General features: G+C 34.5%; 1 long non-coding RNA gene across 1 annotated transcript in view; it reads left to right on the top strand.

Annotated features, from left to right (window-relative positions):
* The window catches only part of LOC109389000 (uncharacterized), a 191,777-nt gene that overhangs the window by 154,947 nt on the left and 15,578 nt on the right, over positions 1–21,252 (top strand). The window contains exon 2 of the long non-coding RNA XR_002125307.1: positions 8,593–8,686. This is a non-coding gene — a long non-coding RNA (uncharacterized LOC109389000). The remainder of the gene's footprint in view (positions 1–8,592; positions 8,687–21,252) is intronic.

The following is a 21,252-nucleotide window of genomic DNA, read 5'->3' as shown; positions in this document are numbered from 1 at the left end:
GTACACGCACACACAGGGTCATGGACCCATATTCTGTTTCGTTAATAGCAGAAACATCGTTTTTTGTTGGGCTAAATTCCAGTTCTTTTGCATTTTTTTATTTGGTGGCATGAATCATCATCTTTTCCAAGGTTTTTGTTTTGTTCTTTATGTTGGCCCACCATCAATTTATAGTGTTGTGTTTGTGTTAACCTTGGGGTTACTTAATGTGTTAGGTAATAAATTACTGATGCAACTAATGCCTATATTTTGCCATATTGCTTTGGCATTTTAAAAAATTAATAATATCCTGTTAAATGTTTGAATTTCTGTTGTCTGCCTCCAAAGGGGGAGGTACAACTTTGGTGTTTGACCTGTGAATGCTTTTTTTTTTTTTTCAAAGCATTCTTCATTGGGTGCTCATAAAATTTCTGGGGATTCCTAATCAGAGATTCATAGCATCATGGAGTTGGAAGGAACCTTCAAGGTTCCCATGTTACCAAGGGATTTGAAGCATGCCCTCTGATGTGGAAATTTCTTCTTTTAAATGCCTGTGTTTTGTCCAGTAATTCCATTTACACTGTTAGCATAACCCTGAACTTTAAAGTCAGCAGGAGTCGTCACTGTTGCTTCCCTTCCCCTCTTTTTCCTCCTCAGTAGAACTTTTTAGCATTGAAAAACACTTCATATCTAGCATCCTGGAAATGGCGGCAATGCCTGTTGGTGACAATAATGACAAAAAGGGGAATATGATGTTTTAGAAAAGAAAATGGAAGTGATGCCAATAGTAGTGATTTTTTTTAAGGAAGCCTTGAAAAAAGATAAGGTGCTAGAAATGTGTAAGAGGGACTACTGACTCAGGATTCAGAAAGGCAAGAGGCAGAACCTGAGAAGATACGAGGAAAATTGCATCTACATCATCCTAGTCATAAACTTCTAACAGTGCCAACATTTGGAGGGAAGCGGAGAGCAAGCACTAGTATAGTTATTATTTCCAAAAGTAAAATAGCTTTATAAAATATGGCAAAGCTATATAAAATAGTTTTATAGTGTATTTCTATATGCTGCCACAGAGGAAGTCCTTGAAAAGTTCTAGCGCATGGAAGGATAAATGGAAATGATTCCTTTAATTTTTTTGTTTGTTTGTTTCATTCAATGTAAACCTATTAACATAAACCTTCATGTTCACACGACTTCAGTCTCCCAGTCCTGTTTTTTCTCTAGAAAATACTCATTTTCTCAACCTTAAATTCTCAATCCATAGTGGGTTTCAAGAACCTTCTTTTTGAGATTGGGAGAGATTATATAAAATTAGAATAATAAATGAACTGCCAGCCCATTTACTGTGTTCCAATCCTAATTAGTTTATTAATTGTCTAACAAGAAGCCCAACAGGGGCCGCCCGAGTGGCGCGTTGGTTAGGAGCTGGCTTGGGACGCCAGAGGACCCTGGTTCGGATCCCATATATGAGGGCCAGTGACACTGCCCTCCACAGCTAAGATGCTGAAGAACAGCTCTACCTGGAGCTGGGCTGCCATGAGTCGCCGGCGAGGGCATAGGCGAGGGCATAGGCTGCAGTGGGGCTGCAATAGGCTCCTGTAAGCTACCATGAATGGTCCACAGCCAGTGTGAGCTGCCACGAGCAGCTGTGAGCGGCCGTTCAGTGGCCAGCTACCAATCTGCCTCAGCCAGGAAGAGTGCAATTATAATACCCACATGGGCCAGTGAAGCGAAAGTGATGTCCTCCACAATTGGACTAAAGAACAAAAGGACTGCAACTTGTTTGTTCCCCTTCCCCGATTCCCCAATAAAATCTTAAAAAAAAAAAAAAAGGAAGCCCAACAGGATAAGAAGACTAAGATCAAATTTTTTATTGCCAGAATGTTAATATGCATGTTCTGGTACTATATTTGGCAAAATATTACATTCATTTCTTTGTCTCCGAAAAGGTCAGCTTGTAAGGTGTTTGCATGAGTGTACCCCAAAATCACTCACAAATAGTTCCCAAGTGACAGATATAATTGAGGTGGTCTATCAAGACCAAACTGATTATTTGTTTTAGCTGAAGAGATTCCCCGTCCAGATCAGATGGACATTTTTAGAGAATGCTGTTGGGGGTGGGGCATGAAGGAAAAGGATTGCTTCTTTTTCTTTCTCTAATGAAAATATGTCATTTGCTATTAATACCTTGAATAGCCTGGTTGTTATCAACTTTCATAGAGAGAACTTCAGTTGCTTTGGACTTTAAAAATAGTTCTTTACTGAAGCCAGATCATCTGGACAAGTTGCAAGAGGGCTAAAGACAAGGCTTAATTTGGTGGATAGGATCTAGAATTACCTGTGGTTCTTTGCTTTTGTAAGTTACTTGCAAATACCCAATAAGGGACTGTTACACTGTGTACCACAAAAATAGAATAATTACATTAAAACCATAAATAGAAGTTATGCAAGGTCCATTAGAAGAGTAATCTGCAATAAACCTAATAATGGCCCTAACTGGCACTAGGCAATAACTTGAATATGTTCAGACTAAGATTATTCTTTGTGATAAAAACAGTTGAGAAAACAAATCTTCCATGGATTGCATGATTAGAGTTCTTGTTAGACTGAAAAAATTTGGAATCTTCAAAACAGCAAACATAGGCCAAAAATATTTTTAATTCTTTCAATATTTGTTTTCTGTTGAAATAAAATACTTTGTGGGGTTTTATTTTATTCTATAATTTCTTACTGTGATCTGTTTCCATTCAGCCATATATGAAATTAGTGAATTAAAATTCTTTTTGATTTTTTTTTATTGGGGAATTGGGGGATAGGAACAACGCTGGGGAATTGGGGGAAGGGGAACAGACAAGTTGCTGTCCTTTTGTTCTTCAGTCTAGTTGTGGAGGACATTGCTTCACTGGCCCAAGTTGGCACCATCATTGCGCTCTTCCCGGGCAAGGCAGATCAGTTGCCAGCTTCTGGACGGCCGCTCACTGTGGCTGCTGGCTACACTCGTAGCCCATGGCAACCCACTGCAGCAGTGGTTGCAGCCTAAGCTGTTGCCAGCGACTCATGGCAGCCCAGCTCCACGTTGAGCTGTTGTTCAGCATCTTAGCTGTAGCGGGCAGTGTCACTGGCCCTCATATGTGGGATCCGAACCGGGGCCCTCTGGCGTCCCAAGCTAGCTCTTAACCAATGTGCCACTTGGCGGACCCTAAAATTCTTTTTTAAAATCGCCTATCAGATCAGAATGAATGGGATCTTGAGGGCTATGAAACTACATACTGTTGATGCTATGAAAGTAATCACCTATTAAAGTTTAGGTTTGGGTTTAGTCCCTAATGCACAGGGAAGTAGAAAGCGGACATGTTTTCTTCCTATAAAAACTACCATATTTTAAAATTAGGAGTGCAGTAATATTTTAAGAAGGCATAATTTTTCATTTAAAAAAATAGAAAAATATGAGTTAACACCATAAATTTCATATCCCAGTATTGAATCATACTTAACGGATCTTAATCAGTATAGTATAGGCTTATAGAACATCATATTCAGAAACAAGACAGTTTTTTAAGATAAACACTTAGTCTCACAGGGGCCTTATTATGTAAATTGTACAGAAATAATAAGAAGTATGCAGAGCTAAATGAGGACTTAAAAATCATCTTTTTTTGAGGAAGAATAGAAATGGAACACCCTGGCATTCTCCTTTCAGTGGGAAACCTGATAAACCTTGCAAACATTTGGAGGGTGTAAAGCAGAAATTTATATGAAGATGTATTAGGTAAGGCTTCCAGAGCTACGGGAGATTTTAGTTTAATGGATGGGGCCTTCAAGAAATGCCATAGTTAACTATAGACTGCCTGAGTTTGAAACCCCGCTCTGCCAGTTATTAGCTGTGAAACATTGGGCAAGTTAATCTCTCTGTTCCTCAGTTACCTATCTGTAAGATATACATGATAATAGCATTTCTTAGCATTGTTGTAAGGATTAATTAAAGCTACTTAAAATTTAGCAAGCAATAAATGTTGGTTTTTATTAGTGTATTTAAAAGCAAGGAGGAAGTTTTAGCAACTTAATGACAACTGGTTGAGATGCTTAACAATCTCTTATGTAGAAGTTTGTATTTTAATCATTAAAGGTAATATATAGAGAGATTGAATTCTTTTGTGATATAAAGCATTATGTGATTTACAGAGTTATTGGTTCTTATAAAAATATGTAGTTTTCCTAAGGAAACACTAAACTATGTTCCCCATGACTTCTGTGTTAAGTATATTTAAATAAAGCCCAATTTATTGAAAAAAATGTTAATTCTTGTTAATTCAGTTGTTATTAATAATGGTAATTATTACACCATTACTCTCAGTTAACCAAAATTATCTGGATTATGAGACATTAAGAGAGTTATCTGTGGTAGTCCTCAGAACAGATGGGGAAGTTCATGAAGCATATGGAGATTGCAATTCTAAAATCATTCATAGTAATAAAGTATACTAAAGAGAAAAGTTGGATGCCTTGCCCAATCGTTGTAAAATACTAAACTCAATTACTAGAAAAAACAACAAATAAAATTAAATGCTTTCAGACTAGGACTTGTTCGGAAATTATAATCTACTTGAGGGAATAAAACAAACATACCAAATCTTAATAGCAAAAGATACAAATAAGGAACCATCAGTGAGTACCTGATTAATTAACTAAGTAATGTGTACTAACTGGTGTAGGAATTCAGAAGAGAAATAGCTTTTAGTGTCAGATTGATGGAAATTTCCTTCAACAAGGAAGCAGTATTTCAGCCAAGTTTTGGTTAACCAAGAGATGAGAGATAAACAGCAGAAGGTGGCTGGGGTCAGACAGTAGAAGAGCAAGAGTCTTGCCAGAAGATACTGGGACATCATTTCATAGCCACAAACCATAGAGGCAGATGTCCCATCCTGTGGATCTGAGAGGTAGAATAGCTAGCTCCCTATTTGTGAAGACACTTGGGAAGTCCATGACTGTGCACCAGCTATAAAGCAGCCCTAGGCCTGGGGCAAAAACCAACTGTAGTCATTAGCTGAAGATTGATGTTAACTTAATAGAAAAACCTGAAATCTTTAGCGGCACATGCACATAGAAAGAATACTTCATTGGGAGCACTTCCAAACTAGGTAGGTAAGAGAAAAGAAGTCCAGTTTTCTTTAAAGATTTAATAGTTATTGAGAGCACCATCCTTCTGTACAGCAGACTCAGATATTGCCTCTGTTTATTAGACTTTTCTTTTTTAGAAAGAATCTAAAGAGTATGTCTGTATGAATATATTACTTCTATTGCAAAGTGTTTCTGGACCTGTTTATAAGAATTTTCAAAACTAAAATGTAACAACCTATTTCATGGTATTTTTAGTAAGTTATAAGTGTGTGTGTGTGTGTGTGTGTGTGTGTGTGTGCGTTCTTGAGAGAAATGATTCAAGACTTTTTCTTAAAAAAAAAATTGGCTCTGTATTTAAACAGAGTAAATGATGCTAGAAAAGCATTTCCCCCCTACTAAGTTAAAGACAAAAAATTTTATTCTGAGACATTGAAGGTGTGTTTCTAGTTATATATGAGGTTCTAGGTTAAATTTTCTTGTAGAATATAACCTAGATTTGTCTTTCTTGCCACAAGTATCTTATTGATTACCTGCACAATTTACTTAGGAGGAGAGCAAGGTTATAAAACATATAATCCATAAACATCATTTTAGTTTATCTACATTGATTTATTGCTAAAGTCCTATTTACTCTATGGTTAAAGTCATTTCTTACCCAGTGGGTCTTGAGATTATCTGTTAATATAAGAAATATAATCTTAGAACATAATTCAAGATATGTTTTTATAAATGCTAACAGTGAAGGTTAATGAGTAGTCAGTGTTCACAAATATTTAGAGCATTGTTTTTCAGAGACCGTAGCCCTTTGCATTATAATCACCAGAGATGTCTTTAAAAATAGAAAAGCCTAGTTCTTCTGAATCAGAATCTCTGCTCATCTTACTTGGGAATCTACATTTTAAAGTAGTACTTTTGGTTATCAAGTTCATTATATTGGGTTGTTGGAAAAGTCATGACGTATGTTTTCTATGTTTGTCGTTGCAAAAATGCGTCATGACTTTTCCGACAGCCCAATAGTTTGAGATTCACTGCAACCACTATTCATGTCATGCTTAGATCCATATAATCTAAGATATTACATAGTTGTTGAGGTACGTTTGTGTGTTAATATGTATCATGGAAGCTTTGAAGTCATTTTATTAGTAGTCAGATTAGCAAGTATCTGAGTAGTTCTCAAGAACTTTGTAGATACCATTTATATATATTTTTTGAAGTTAGTGTCTTATTAGTTAATCTGTAGAAACTAGGTCAAATAGTTGCAGGAGATTGTTTCTTAACTGAAGAACAGATATCCTTTAATGCTTTTTGAAAATACCTAGGCCCTGGCCCCACATCATACCAATTAAATCTAAATATCTAAGGAATAGACCGAGTCTTGGTACATTTAAGAGTTCCAAGTGTTTTTAATGTGCAGCTGCAACTGAGAAACAGCAATCTATACTACTAATGACCAAAAGGAACAATGATGTTGCTAATCCAAAATTATTGATATTTGCCTTGGGAATCCATAGTACTCAAAACCATGAACTCCATCCAAATCCTATTGCATCCAAATCCTGTTTCCGTAACGGCTTGTCTCTGGCTGATTTAAAAAAAAAAAATCAAAGGAAATCAGAAGCAAATTCTTTCAGCAAAGAACATTTTCTCTTCATGATCCCAATTCTCTATTAGAAGCAATTTCTCTTTAAAAACCTCTGCTCAGCTTCACTAGGTGGACAGTTTAAATGATAGGGGGAATAAAATTTGGACTGTTTCATGAGGAGAGAGTATTTAACTAGTTGAGCTCTAGGATTTGGGCCTTTAGAGGCAACTCAAATGTAATCAAGAATGTTTTTAAATTATCTATTTTGATGTCAGTTCCTCAATCCCACTAGTGCTCAGGAGCCATTATGTGGCTAGTGGCTACCATATTAAACAGTGCGCAAATATAGACCATTTCAGTCATTGCATAGTTTTATTGAACAGTACTATACTAAAGTGACTAAAATTACTGGCTGCCAATTTGGGATGCTTCCTAGGACCTTATGAAGTACCAAGATCATTCTAAGGTGGTAGAGTTGAGGGGAGTAATTGGTCCAACTATCAATGGAAATTTATAATTTTTGATTCCTCTTATAAATGTCATGCCATATGTAATTCTGTCCTGACAGCTGAGAACCGTTTTTCTCATTCCAAAAATAATACTGTTACCGGGGTCTCTGCTAAGCACGGGTTTTCTCATTAAACCTACAAAGTAGCACCTTCCATGAGGGAGGTATTATTATTTTCAAAAGGCAGATGAGTAAAGTAAATCTCAGAGTGATGAATTTACTTGTCCCAAATCATTCAGTTGGTAAGGGGGTTACAGGAATTTAACTCCTATGCTGTCTGATTCCAAAGCCCTATGCACTCACTGTTCAGCACACTCTATAGCAGCGGTTCTCAACCTGTGGGTCGCAACCCCTTTGGGGGTCGAACGACCCTTTCACAGGGGTCGCCTAAGACCATCAGAAAACACATATTTTCGATGGTCTTAGGAACCGAGACACCGCTCCTCTACCCGTCTCCATGCTTCAAGACAAAATTTCATTTATTTGTAATTAGAAATAAATATTTCACAATATATAATTACATATTGTTTTTGTGATTAATCACTATGCTTTAATTATGTTCAATTTGTAACAATGAAAATACATCCTGCGTATCAGATATTAACATTACGATTCATAACAGTAGCAAAATTACAGTTATAGAGTAGCAACGAAAATAATTTTATGGTTGGGGGTCACCACAACATGAGGAACTGTATTAAAGGGTCGTGGCATTAGGAAGGTTGAGAACCACTGCTCTATAGATGCTCTATTAGAGGAAATCATTATAGTGCTTCCTGTTTATGAACCACTTTAGACTCTTGACCCAGACTCTCACACTTAGTGACTGTGTGACCTTGAACAAACAATTTGACCTCTTTGTGCCTCAGTTTCCTCATCTCTAAAATGGGAATGATAACAATAGTAGCCACCTCAAAGTGTTGTGAAAATTAGGCGTATGTGAAACATTTGGAACAGTGCTGGTCATGTATAAGAGTTCAATAAATGTTTGCTGTTATTATCCAAATAAATAAATAAATAATCTATTTTGAACAAGGAAACTGTTTTCTACAATGGGGATATGTGCATGTAAGACATCAGAATCAATGTGTTTAAAATTATATTTCTCAAAAATGTTCATAGAAACTAGGTAGCCAGATAAAATTAGTACTATAGAAAATGCTAAACTTTATGACATGGATCAAAATATGTGTTCCACAGAACTTTCTGATTCTTCTAAAATGAAAATCTCATTATTGTTACATTTATTTACATAAAACATGCCCTATAATATATACCTCCCTTTGCCCAAACTTATTAAGGAAGGTCTTAAAGAATAATTCCAAGATCTGCTTTTATATTTAAAATAAATGAAACAATATTTATAACCTCAAATTGATGATACTTTCTTATGTTTCTCTTTTAGATGCTCATTAAGGATATCCATTTCTGCATGTGGGAAGTAGATGTTGAAGGTTATATGGTTTACAGACAAGATCTTTAAAAGATAGACACTCAAGGTAAGTCATAACTACAGCCTCATAAATAATCTCATTTAAATGGTTAGAGTTGCCAGATTGTAATTGGACTTATTACTAAACTTGGTTACTTTTTATCACTGGCCCTGTCTAAGTGATCATATCACCACATTTATTTATATCCAGACTCAAATTTTTATGCTTTAACACCATCTTGATAGGGAGTATCAGGTATCATTTACAACAGGCAGTTGATAAAATTGATATATTATTATGGAAGAGTGCAAGCCAATTAAGAAGAATGGCTTCTATCAAAACTGTGAGCATAACTCAGTCAGTAGAGTTTAACTTGAAAAAATAAACAAAAACTACTATCCACTGCACTTTCTTTTTAATGACTTCATTAATCAGTTCCTTAACCATGTTAAAGAACAAGTCCTTTAACCCCTCCAAAAAACCCTGTTTCATAGTTTCAAATACTCATAGTATTACCTCTGAGTACCAAACCTCTTTTAACTATTTCTTGAGTCCCCAAAGATTTGTCTTGACTTATCACATCCTTTCAGTTAGCATGTTCTGTTCATGCCTCTGATGACTGATTACATGCTTACATTACTAAGTAAATTTTGGAATACATTTTGGTAAAATTATGAGTGAGATATGAGGGGTACAAAGTGCAAAAAATAAATAATGTTGCCTGTCAGGTGGGCACAGTGGTACATTGGAAGTTACATGACTTATATATGGGGCATTTTGTTCAGCTCTACAATCCTTTCTAAGTGGGATTAAGAGACTAGCAAAATCATATCTTATGTTTTTTTCAGAAGAAACCAGAAATACTGATTTTGAAACATTCTAATTTTTCAATATCAGCATAAAATTTTGCCTTTCAAAAAATCCACTTTTGCCACTATGAATCAAAACAAAAAAAAAGTTTACAGCCACTGGTAGGGGAGTATTTTCCCTTTGTTCTATTTTTCTTTCTTCTTTCAGAATGCAAATACTTAGAATCTATTTTTTTCTCCTTAATTTGTGGTTAGCAGCTTAGTGGTTTTTCCAGTTTTCTTTTATGAATATTATTGTCAGAAATGACTTCTCTTGAAAATATAAATGATATTACTTATTTTAAAATAATTTCTGTAGTTATATATGGTGAGTTGGTTACTTGGAACAGCTATTCAATTGTTTCCTGAATTATAATAATTAGACAATTATTTTTATAGTTCCTTCATTTCCACAGTCTAAAACAGACCCTTCTGATTAAAGAAAAGAAAAAAGGAATTTTTTTTTAATGGATCTTTTGCATACACAATAGAGTAAATCACACTCCTCAGTTCATGGTACACTGTCATCACTGGTCCATGGAAAGCACTTATTTTATTTGTTTATATATCTTTTATTATTCTCATTTCCACTCCCATGTGCCTGATCTCGACCCATAGGAAAACATTATGATATGATAGTGTAAAATAATATCTACTGCACTGTTCTCTTTTGTGTGTATTTTGGTGATAATGACTGTTGTTTTACATACATCTATTTTTTAAATATTTTAAATGGAAATTTTCAAATAAGTAAAGAAAAGGGAGAATAATATTTTGAACTTCCATGTACCCATCTCTGTTTCAGCAGTTATCTCATGGTTGACCTTGTCTTAACTATATTTCTACCCTGCCCCTCTCTCATTTATGTACATGAAATTTTAATGTGCATAAACACTATGTGCTATGTATCTCAGTCGGTTTCTTACTGTTTTATTTTAATTAGCCCCATATTTGTATTATTTATGTTGTTGTCGTGTTTATATTGCTTGTAACTGCTACATTGTACTCAGTGGTTTATAGCTGCCATGTTTTAACCAGCCATGTTTCCCAGTAATTGCCATCCAGATTGCTTCCAATTTCCTGTCACAACACACAATACCATGGTGAACATCCTCATACTTGTCCTTTTATGGAAGGAACTTTGCGTGGATTTCTTTGGGATATGTCCCCGGGGTTCAGAATTGCTGGGTGGTAATAGGACATACGTTTTTATTTCATTTGACCAAGTCCTGCCAGGTGCTCTACCAGATAAATATTCTGGCCCACACTTTCACCAGCCCTAACCCCCTCATCGCTGCCAACGCTCGACATTATCTGGCTTTTTATTTTTAGTCTTACGTGTGTAATTTTGTAGCTCAGTGTTTTAATTTGAATTCCTTTTATCACCAATGAGTTTGAGTATCTCTATATTCTTGTTGTCTTTCTGACTTCCCACTTCTGAAATTGCTTGTTCACACTGTTTTACATATTGGTCTCTGTCTCTTAATTAATGTTTTCAAAGAGTTTTTTGTGTATTCTAGATATTCAGTGTTAGATGTTAAAAAATATCTGCTTCCATTCTTTCAACTTTCTAATTTTGTGCATGATGTCCTTTAAGTAGATATTAATATTTTAAATATTCAGTCCCTTCACCTTCTCCCCCATGTCCCAACCCCCATCCCATCGAGCAACCATCAGTTTGTTCTCTGTATCTATGAGTCTATTTCTGTTTTGTTTATTCACTTATTCTGTTCTTTAGATTCCACATATAAGTGAGATCATATGGTATTTGTCTTTCTCAGTCTGACTTATTTCACTTAGCATAATATCCTCTAGGCCCATCCATGTTGTTGCAAATGGTAAGATTTCATTCTTCTTTGTGGCAGAGTAATACTCCATTGTATAAATGTACCACAAATTTTTTATCCAGTTGTCTATTGATGGGCATTTTGGTTGTTTTCATATCTTGGCTATTGTGAATAGTGCTGCAGTAAACATAGGGTGCCTATATATTTTTGAATTAGTGTTTTGGATTTCTTTGGATTAATAGCCAGTAGTGGAATTGCTCAGTCATAAGGTAGTTCTACTTTTAATTTTTTGAGGAGCCTCCACACTTTTCCATAGTGGCTGCACCAATTTGCAATCCCACCAACAGTGTATGAGGGCCCTTTTTTGTCCACATCCTCACCAAAGCTTATTGTTTGTTGATTTATTGATGATAGCCATTCTGACAGGTGTTAGGTGGTATCTCATTGTGGTTTTCATTTTCCATTTCTCTGGTGATTAATGAAGATGAGCATCTTTTCATGTCTATTGGCATTTGTATGTCCTTTTTGGAGAAATGTCTCTTCATGTCCTCTGACCATTTTTTAATTGGATTGTTTGTTCTTTTGGTGTTGAGTTGTGTGAGTTTTTCATAAATTTTGGATATTAACCCCTTATCAGATATATCATTGACAAATACCTTCTTTCAGTAGGATTTCTTTGTTTTGTTGATTGTTTCCTTGACTGTGAAAAAATCTTTAGTTTAATGTAGTCCCATTTGTTTATTTTTTTCTTCTGTTTTCCTTGCCTGAGGAGATATATCAGTAAAAATATTGCTAAGGGTAACGTCTGAGAGTTTATTTCCTATATTTTCTTTTAGGAGTTTAATGGTTTCAGGCCTTACATTTAAGTCTTTAATCCATTTTGAGTTTATTCTTGTATATGGCATAAGAAGTTGCTCCATTTAATTTTTTTGCATGTATGTATCTGTCTAGTTTTCCCAGCACCATTTATTAAATAGACTGTGTTTACCCCAGTGTAAATTCTTTCTTCCTTTGTCATAGATTAAGTTACCATATAGGCAATGATTTATTTCTGGGCTCTCTATTCTGTTCCATTGATCTGTGTCTGTTTTTATGCCAATACCATGCTGTTTTGATTACTATAGCCTTGTAGTATAATTTAATATCAGGTAACTTGAAACTTCCAGCTTTGTTTTTCTTTCTCAAGATTTCCATGACTATTTGGGGTCTTTTATTGTTCAATATCAATTTTAGAATTATTTCTAGTTCTATGAAAATTGCCATTACATTTTTTTAATAGAGATTGCGTTGAATCTCTATAGTCCTTTGAGTAGTATGGACATTTTAACTATTAATTCTTCCTATCCATCAGCATGATATATGTTTCCATTTATTTGTATTTAATTTATCTCTCAGTGTCATAATTTTCTGAATACATGTATTTTGCTTTCTTGGTTAAATTTATTCGTAAGTATTTTTTTTTTATGCAACTGCAAATGGGTTTGGATTTTTCTCATACAGAGAAGTTGTAATGATTTTATGTTTTCACAATTTCTTTACATATATTAGATTTAAGAACTTTGTTATATTTATCTCACGGTCACTTTCCTTTTTAACTTTTGATTTTGTCATGTAAAACTTATAAATATTTATATGATAATTTTTTCTACTGTTTAGTAGTAAAATTATCTTCCAACTACCTATGGAATTAAAATGCTCCTCTATAATTTTATCTTTTTTTTTCAAGAAAGCATCATGTTGTGAGCTATATTAGATGCAGGAATCACAATATGACATGGTACCTTTCCTCAAGTAGCTTCTAATTTAGTCAGAGAAGGACTGTATCAGTTACAGTTCTCCAATAAAACAGAACCAGTAAAGATATACATATATGAATATGTGTGTGTGTGAACACACATATGTGTAAAGAGATTCTTCAAGAAATTGGCTTACACGATTACGGACTGCCAGGTATGAAATTTGTAGGGCAGGTCAGCAGATGGAAAACTTTCGTGCAGTAACTAATGCTTCAGTCGTGAGGCAGAATTTCTTCTTCAGGGAAATCTCAACTTTGCTCTTAAGGCCTTTCAGGGAAATCTCAACTTTGTTCTTAAGGCCTTTCAACTGATTGGATGAGACTCACCCAGATTATGGAAAATAATCTCCTTTATTTAAAGTCAACAGATTGTAGATGTTAACATCTATTTCAAAAAATCTATAAAATACCTTCACAGAACACCTAAATTAGTGTTTAACTGAATAACTGTAATACAGCCTGTCCAAGTTGACAAAAACCTGACCATTACAAAGGCAAATAATATGGCAGGCTTTTGATGGTAATTTTAAACTTAAGATATTGCAGTACTAATTCATACCTTTAATTGTAACATTTAAAAGAAAGGCAACAAAGTAAAATAAATGGACTAATATGTTAAAAGGTAAAAGACTTGTTATTAGTATAGATTCTATGGCTTTCTTTAACGTATTTTTCGATAACGTATCTCCTGTGAGTGCCTACCAAAAAAGATACCACATACAATACACAAAGCCTGACAAAGTAAAGTGAGTTGGCTATTAACCAAATATATCATGCCATCCAAATGAATTTTAAATCCTCCAACATAATCTTGGGAAATTATATATTCATTTTATGATGCTAACATTCCTTAATATTTTAAACCTCCTTTTCTAGAATTATCTTCTGTGCCTGGAATGCATTCTTTTGACTACTTTGATTGTTTTCTCACCTTCTTCAAACATTTGTTTCCATGCCACCTCCTCAGTAAGGCCTAAATGACCATTCTGTTTTAAATTGTCACCCTCTCCCACCTTACTTTGCTTTCTTTTCCCAAAACACTTACATTTTCCAACGTCGTGATGTAATGTACGTGTTTATTGTGTGCCTGCACTGGAAGCTAAAAAACACTAAGGCAAGGATTTTCCTTCCTCAAAGAACTTATAGATATAAAATCTCAGTTTTTATAAAAATGTAGCATGTAAGGCAAGTGTAAATCGAGCGTAAATTGTTTTCCAGCAGAAATATGACCTGCTTTCAGCACAGAAGATGACATGTTATACATATACTGATGAGCTCTGAAAATACTTAGCACATCATAAAGGAAATCTTTAAAAGCATGAACTTCTAAAGAAGTCTTTTGATCTAAATAGCTTGCCTTCTTACGCTTTCTTTTTACTAATAGGGGCAATTTTTTCAGATGCTTTCAAACATGTATTAAATTAAGCATTGGAAACATTATTTATTCATTCATGCCTTCATTTTTAAAAATACATTTGTGCAACAACTCTTTGCTGGAGATTATTCTAGGAGCTGTCATATTCTTAAACAGTGGGGGAGACAAAGTTCCTACCCTCATGGAGCTTCCTACTTATTGTGGGAGATAAACAATCAGCAAGCAAATAAATAATGTAATTTCAAAAGGTGACATGTTCTAAAAGGAAAAATAAAATATGCTAAGTAGTAAAAGATAATGCAGATCTAGGAGTTTTATTTTTGATAAGGTGGCTAAGGAAGACTTCTCCAAGGAAATGATATTTAAGCAAAAACCTCCCAAATATGGAAGCAGGAGTTGTGTTTGGAGGAAGAGTAGCTGATGCAGCAAAATGGAACAGTAGATGAAAAAGCTGTTGATTTCTGTTTTGTGTTTTTGTTTATTTTGTTTTTTAGATTTCACATGTAAGTGAAATCATATGGTATTTGTCTGTCTCTGTCTGTCTTACTTCATTTAGCACAATACCCTCTAGATAGATACAGAGACCATTTCGATAGTTGCCAGATGGGAGGTGGGTTGGGATTGGTGAAAAAAGGGAAGGGATTAAGAAGTACAAATTGCCAGTTATAAAAACAGCCATGGGGATATGAAGTACAGCATAGGAAATGTAGTCAATGATGTAGTAATAACTGTGTATGGTGTCAGGTGGGTACTAGACATAACAAGGTCTATAACTTCTTAAGTTATATAAATGTCTATATAAATGTCTGATCATTATGTGTACACCTGAAACTAATATAATATTGTATGTCAACTATAATTGGATTTTTTTTTTTTTTTTTTTAGAGAGAGAGAGAAGTCTGTTGGGTCAGCAAAGACTATATGTTTGAGTTATAACAAGAAACCACATGTGCTTGTGTGGAGAAAGTGAGGGAAAGAAGAGGTTTGAAATAAGGCTGAAGAGAGAGCAAGGGACTGATATGCAGAGCCTTAGGGGTCATATTAAGGAATTTAAAATTTAGGTTTTGTTTTAACTAGGACAAGAAACCATTGCTGGGTTTGAACATAGGATTGATGTGAATTGTGAAATTTAAAACATCTTCAAGAAAACATACTGAATGATAACTTTAGTGTTTTATTTTAAAACCAACTTGTTCAAAGCCATAAAATAATAGATTGATAATTGTTTACCCTAAATTTTTTTAATAATTAGAAAAAAATTCACAAGTTAAATTAAAAGGCACTTGAAAACCTAACAACTAATATTTGGTAGCTACAAAAGGAAGATGCTGATTTTATTAATGGGCAAAGAGTACTAACAATTCAATATGGAAAAGACAGCTCATTTGTATAAAAGAAACAAACATGCATTTTATCAAAGAATAAATGCTAATGGCTAACAAACACGAACATGTTCCATTTTCCAACCTCTTCCTTGTACTTTCCTAACATTTTTCTAGTATCAATTGCTACCTGCCTGTTTTGCGATTATTTTCACCCCCTTTTCGTGGAGTACCCTTGTTATAATGCTGTGCTAATTCCTCTTTATTATTACTTTTTTATCACTGAATATAATATTAGTTTTACCTGGCTAGCTGTTTAAGAGTGGTGTGTGTGTGTGTGTGTGTGTGTGTGTGTGTGTGTGTGTGTGTGCGCGCGCGCGCGCCTGCGCATCGGTAGGGACGGTGAAGGTAAGGAACGGAGGGCCCAGAGTATTGTTCTGGGTTTGCCAGTCTTCACAGGAGTTGTTTCTTGGCTGCCACAAACGCAAAGTACTTCCGGTAGGAATGGCCTGTAGGAATGGTGTGTCTGTGTATTCTTTGTGTAGCCTTCACCTTCTCTACTTTAAAACTAACTGAGTTTTGCGGATTCTGCTGACAACTCAGCTCACCGTGATTCCCATACCTGTGATTTCAGAAAAAGCCGAGAACAACTTAGGGTGTGTTATATGCCTTCAGGGCATATTTTTTGCCATCATTTTCCAGTATTCACAATGTAAGCTCCTTACCACTTCATGTCTCCAATTAAGACCGCTTGCCTCTTCACTCACTCTCATGTGACTCCTGCCATGTCTCAGCTGCTTTTGCCTATTTTAGAGTTTAGGGATTATATCTGAATCCTCATATTACTGAAAATATATTATATGTGTTTGTTCCTTCTAAAGGAACAAACAGACAGACGGAAAGACGCAGACACAGAAGGAAAACGGAGAAAATGAATAAAGCATTCAAATCTAGTAGCAAAATTCATGATCCAGGAAGCAAGGGCTCTGGGAAAGACATAAAATGGAAATATAAACACTAAAGAAAAAACTCAAAAAATAGAAAAGAATAAATATTTGAAGATAAAATTTAATAACTTTTATAAAATAAGAGACAGTTTTAATCCACATAGTAAAAGGGCACACCATGGGCCAGGGAAAATTAACTTAGAACTGTCAATACTGAGACATAGCCTCATTAAGTTACTGGACTTTAAACATGAATAAGAATGATTAATTCATTGATAAGAGGGAAAAATATTCAGGCTTGTCTCTGGTTTATCCACATCAACATTTAGGGCCAGTTGACAGTAACACCCACAGGATTTTGTAAAAAAGAGTTTTGTATTTTAAAATCAGTCAAACTGTCTTTGGGTTTAAAGACTACAGACAGTTTTGAACTCGGAGAATATTATTTCAAGTGTGCCCATCTTGAAACAATTTCTAAAAAATTAACTACTGCCATCAGATAAAAATAACGAGAAAACCACAAAAGGACAACCAGTGAGCATTGAAAGGATGTAACTGTAAAATAAAGACTAAAACAAATATGACAGTTAGAGTTAAAGAACAAAATATAAATACTCTATTCCCTAAAAATAGAAATGACACAGTTCCTTGACCAATTTTCTCCCCTTTACGCCTACGTTCTCATAGTTGTAAGTTCGTTGATTTCCTCCTTGTTAATACTTGCAAGTCAAAGAATGTCAATTAAAGCTACAAATAATAAGAGTAATAGAATTTAGTAGTATATAGAAAAACACTGAAAAATTTAACTGGAATATGAAAGAAAGAGTAAGACAGAATAATAGAAAATATGCTAATATGCTTGCTTATAGAAGTGAACTAATAGATCTTGACTACAGAAATAGAAGACAAAACTATATAAATTACATAGGTTGATTTGCAAATACAAAGTTACATGAGTTATAATTAAACATAACTATTGGAACAAAGATACATACAGAAATACTACATATACAGAAATATGATAAAATATTTCCTTTTTAGAAATCCAGAAGACAAGTTAAAATAATAACAGAATGAAGACTAATTCTATTTATCAGATGCCTACGGTCACAATTATCATTTAACATTGTACCAAAGGGAATCAGCCAACAGAAAAGTTAATGATATAGGCTTAACTCCTCTGTAGATTTTTTTTTAAATTGGATTTCCAACTAAATTGCAGAGCAAAATTCTGTTCTCTGAACTAAAGTGCTTTAGAAATGTTGAAAAGTAAAGAAGCGTAAAAATTAAGGCAGATAAAGGTGAGCAAAATACTATGTCAGACCAGAGAAATTAGTCCACATAAACATCAAATGGGATGAACAAAGTCACTTTTTTAATGGCAAAGAGTGTAATTCGCAATGAAGATGTGGCAATTTTGAATATCTACAAACCCAATGACATGGCATCAAAACTTACAAAGCAAAAGCAGTTTAGGTACAAGGGCAAATAGTTAAAAACACACTAGACTTGAAAAGTTTATTCATTCTTCTCTCAGTTCGAAGCAGAACTAGTGGAGATTGGGGTGAGAGAATGAGGAAACACTGAATGCATTTGCCAAATACCAAAAACCAAAGTCAGGAATATTGTAAAGATGCCTACTGTCATGACTATCATTTAACATTATGGTAAAGGGAACCAGACGAGAAAAACACTGGATGTTTAAAAAAAAAAAAAAAGTAAAAAAGGTGTAGTTAAAATCCCTGCATATGCATCATACGATTATATACCTGGAATTGCCACCCAAAATAAAATCAACTGAGTAACTACTAAAAATAAAAAGAGACTTCACTAAGATATTGTGGCACAAGATTAATATTTCCACATAGGTAGCTTTCATGTCTACCAAAATAACTTTGAATTATGCCCTAGTGCCATATTGTATGTGGGCATATTGTTTGGGTATGTGCTGTAAGCCTAGTCATATTTTTTATATATTAATTTCCTATGACTGCTATATCAAATTAACACAAACTTTGTGACTTAATGCAGCAGATATTTATTCTCTCACAGTTCCATATGCCATAAGTTTGGAACCAGTGTCACTGAACCAAAATCAAGGTGTTGGCAGAGCCATTCTCCTTCTAAAGGCTCTGAGGAAGTGATTGGGGTGGTGGAGTGGGGGGGGGTGAGCGATCCTTTCCTCGCCTCTTCCAGCTTCTACTGGCTGCCAGCATTCCTTGGCTTATGACCACATCACTTCAATCTCAGGCTCCATGGCAACATTTCCTCTTCCCCTTCTGCTTTTTACTTATAAGGACACATGTGATTGCATTTAGGATTTACTTGGATAATCCAGGATAATCTCCCGATTTCAAAATCATTAACTTAATCACATCTGGGAAGACCCTTTTCCTTTATAAGGTAACATTGACAAGTTCCAGGGATTAGAACATAGTATCTTTCAATGGCCATTATCCAGCCTATATATGTAATGAATTAACTTCCTGTGCATCTGGAGTGGTACTAGCTATGCATCATCCTCGGGAGAATCAGGAAAGTACCACCCTTGAGATAATTAAGAAAAAAGTCACATACCATTTTTGTAATTTAATTTTCTTTCAGACCCCTCATTGAAAAAGACTATATTGGTGTATAAAATGACAAATTGAACAGAATTATAAACTCTAGCAATAGACTTAATAAGTGCAGGAATATTAAAAATGGTAAGGATGGCATCTCATATCAGTGAGTAAAGAATATGTGTTGCTGGGACAACTGGTTAGCCATCTTGAGAGAAAAGTTGAATGCATACCTGATATCATACATGAAGATATATTCTAAATGGACCATTTATTTAAATATAAACTATATATGAAGCCACAGAGGTATTCATAAAACACAAAATTTTTTTTCTTATGACTTTGGAATAGAAAAAAATCCTTCAAAGTGAAATCTAGAAGCCATAAAAGAAACTGATTAATAATTTTGACCATATTTCTAAAACATACACAAGCAAAATCAAAAGGTAAACTACAAACATTGAAAAAAAAATTTGCAATTCTTAGTAAAGAGAAATGGCTAAATTTCCTAAAATGTAACTAAAAAGTACAAAATGGTAAGTTAAACACTAACAACTGTTGAAAAATGACAATGGATGTGAACAGATTGTTTACAGAAAAAGAAATAGAAATGGCTCTTAAGAATATGAACATTCCAACCTCTCTCTTAAAAGAAAAGCAGATGTCAGTCACAATGAAAGACTATTTGTCACCCATCAGAATTTCCAAATATCCCACAATTGGGTGTAATAGTCTTGGTGAGAATGAATGCATTCTTTTATGTTCCTGGCGGAACGTACACTGGCACAAACCATATGGAGGGTAATTGGCAATATCTGTCAAACTTAGAAAAACACCTTTTCCATTGACTTAGTTCTTTACTACTTAGAATTTATTCACTGATTTATTCCTTTATGAAGTGAGATATGTAAAGTTATTCTTTGCAGTATTTAATAGCAATGGGGAAGCCTAAATGTTCATTTCTATGGGACAAATTTAACTAAGGGATATCCAGAATGAAATACTATGCAGCTCTTAAAAGCAAAAAAAGGACCTTGTTATTTATAATAAAAGAAAAATCTTCAAGGTCACTTAATTTTTTTAATGCAATTAAAATTACAATATTACAAATGCAGAACTGTATGTTTAGGATGCTACCTTTGTGGTTCAAAGATAGTGAGGGAAAGAATGTTTATATATACTTACTTATGCAAAAAAAATCACTGCAGGAATACACAACGAAATAACAATGATGTCATCTCGTCGGAAGGAATAGGAATTGGATAGATGGAGAGCAGGAGTGCGAGGGAAATGTTATTATAAAATATTCTAAACTTAAAAATTATTAAAATATGTATATAAACTTTTTTAATTAAGTGAATAAACTTTTGTTCATTTATTTCTCAAATATTTATTGAAGGCCTACTTTGTACAAGGCACTGGTTTAGGTGCTTGGGATCAGTGACAAAGATACCAACCCTTTTGGAGCTTACATTCTAGTGGTGGGAGACAGACAAAACTAATCATAATAAGTACATAATGTAGTATGTCAGAAGATAAATTCTATAAAGAAAAACACATAAAGCAGGGTAAGTTGCATTGGCATTGTCATTGGGGTTAGGAAGAGGTCCTGCAATATTAAATAGGATTAACACGGCAGGTGTCATCAAGAAAAAACAAATTTAAGCAAAGACTTGAAGGAATCAAAGGATGTAGTCATGTGGATAGCTGAGAAAAGGGTGTTCCCTAAGTAGAGAGAACCCATGTAGAGGCACTGAGGAATGTGTAAGATGTTTTTGTTTTTGTTTTTGTGGGTTTTTTTGCAAGTCAGATGGTTTCCAATCATTTGCTTTCTTTTTTTTTTTAATTAAATTTATTTTTTTTATTGTTAGTTTCAGGTGTACAGAACAATACAATAGTTACCCTTTTTTCACCCTCACCAGATAACAACCCCCCTCCCCCCATCTATTGCCCTCCCACCCCCGATATCATGCTTATCTATTACAATTCCATTGAAT

This window comes from Hipposideros armiger, unplaced genomic scaffold, assembly GCF_001890085.2.
Source record: "Hipposideros armiger isolate ML-2016 unplaced genomic scaffold, ASM189008v1 scaffold_215, whole genome shotgun sequence".
Taxonomy (NCBI): Eukaryota; Metazoa; Chordata; class Mammalia; order Chiroptera; family Hipposideridae; genus Hipposideros; species Hipposideros armiger.
Note: the sequence above shows the minus strand (reverse complement) of the source record. Positions and strands in the feature narration are given on the sequence as shown.